Source organism: Odocoileus virginianus, chromosome 2 (assembly GCF_023699985.2).
Source record: "Odocoileus virginianus isolate 20LAN1187 ecotype Illinois chromosome 2, Ovbor_1.2, whole genome shotgun sequence".
Taxonomy (NCBI): domain Eukaryota; kingdom Metazoa; phylum Chordata; class Mammalia; order Artiodactyla; family Cervidae; genus Odocoileus; species Odocoileus virginianus.
The window spans coordinates 85,015,518-85,017,551 of record NC_069675.1 but is presented as its reverse complement, the minus strand read 5'-3'; the positions used below and the strand labels follow the sequence as shown (position 1 = coordinate 85,017,551).

At 46.2% G+C, this 2,034-nt stretch overlaps 1 non-coding gene across 1 annotated transcript; it reads right to left on the bottom strand.

Moving 5' to 3' along the window:
• Positions 1-786: 786 nt before the first annotated feature.
• Positions 787-1,000, bottom strand: LOC139031778 (small nucleolar RNA U3). The gene has a single exon (XR_011484286.1). It is a non-coding gene; the product is annotated as a small nucleolar RNA U3 (small nucleolar RNA).
• Between the last annotated feature and the right edge of the window lie 1,034 nt (positions 1,001-2,034).

The following is a 2,034-nucleotide window of genomic DNA, read 5'->3' as shown; positions in this document are numbered from 1 at the left end:
AAGCTGGTAAAATGGGGCATGATGGTTTATGTTTGTATCCTGGCTTGGCAGAGTTAAAAGCTGAGATGTAGAGTTTGAATGAGTCAATTCTGCAGCCAGGCTGCACCACTTCCTAACCATGGTGCCCTTGGGCACACTCCTTAACCTCTCCATGGCTCCATTTCCTCCTCTCTGAAACAAGGGGAAAATCGGTCTCTTGGCGATGTGTGTGTACATTGAGGTACTCTGTGTAAATGGTAGCTATTACTATGTGCATGTAAGTGTGCCCTGTGTAATAAAACAGTGTTCATTAAACACTTGCAAGAACCCATCATCTTGGACTTTCTAAGTCACCTGGACTGTTCCTTGCAGTTTTCTGAGTCCTTTTCTAACACTGCTACACCAAGGAGTAGGTTAATGCAGGCAGGTTGGACAGGGTAAGGGAGAACACGTGGTTGTGACGGTGATCACTGGACGCTCTGACTCTCGGGTTCTCACCTAAGATTCACTGCAAAGTATTGATGAGCACCATTCATAAGTCAGAAGCTAGAGAACGGTGTGCTTGTGGGAGAGAAATGAGGAGGAAGGTAGTAAAGGCAAGTAGAGCTCCAAGCTCAGGGGCACACACTGTAGTTTGGAGACAGAGGGGGAGGCACCTGTTACCTGGCGCCTGTTACCTGTCACCTGGCTGAGTTGCTGTCATCATGTGTTCAGACTCGGATCAGACTGACCACAGCTCTTGACACAGATTTAAAATAAAAGAGATCTAAGATAATAAAGCACTTATTGAGCTCGATTTTTTTTTTCTCTACTCAGATTACGTTCTCTCCCTCTTCATCTCCGAAAAGGAAAAGAAGAACGATCACAATGGCTAATGGCAGCTGCAAAAGCAACACCAAAAGCCGACTTCACGCTCAGGAGAGAACGCTGCATCTCCTCCTCGTGGTTTCGGGTGCTCTACATGATCAGAGAAACTTCTCTAGTAACAAACTATAGAAATGATCCCTGAAAGTATAGTCTTTTAGCCTGATTTTTTATAAAATGACAATTAACTTCAGCGTGTTTTCTAAGGGAAGTGATAAAAATTAAATTGAGGAGATAAACCATCTACCATCTTGCCTTCCACAACTTGATGCTCAGTAATTGTTAGCTTCCTTCTTACCCTCTATTCTTCTTACCCATTTCCTTTTCTGTTTCCCTCTCCTCTATCTTCTTGTATCCCCAGACAATCTTAAGTCAAAGACCTGGAGGAAGAACCCTAATTGTGCTTCCTGTACTTCTGAGTATTACATCTGTCACAGGGGAAGTGGCTGGGTCATTTAAGCTCATGCAGAATGTGTGTGTGTGTGTGTGTGTGCATGTGCACGCGCATGCATGTGTCGGGGAAGTTTATGGACTTTATCATGCACCACCCAAGTAGCCCTAGTATTAGCTGTCCCTGGGGATGGGGAGGTTGGCGAACAGCCTTTTAGAGGTCACCTTGGCTATGGAGAGCTGGCCCAAGGTCATGCCTACTCTGGGGAGGTCTACATGCATGACTGGTCCACAGGAGTTGGGGATGGGGGCAAATAATAACCTCTAGCTACCTCAAGCCAACTCAGAGGCTCTTCCAAAGGGCCACCATAATGTGCAAGCTTTCCACCAAATTTGCTGAGACTGTCTTGAGCATCCCTGAAGCTGGGTTCCCCTTCTGCCTTCCGCTGCATCCTTCCTCTCCCTTCTGCAGGTGTGGATCCCAAGACATTCCTCACTAAGCTTCCTTCATGCTAAACTGTCATCTCAGAGTTCACTTCCCTAGAACCCAGCCTGCAACAGGGCATCACAGGGACTCAGCCCCTCTGGACCTACTAATTCTTAAGCTTGCATCATTATAATGAGAGAAATATATCCAGAGACTGAGAGCCTAGCTGGAGAATTCTGAATGCCTTCTGTGGAGACAGACGGCTACACAAAAAATTTCTTCCAGAAAAAGTCCTGGTGCACTATGAGGCTGAGAGAGAACTTTGAAGCTGTCCTGTGGGGTAGCTGTCACAGGTGTCTAGGAGAATGATGAGT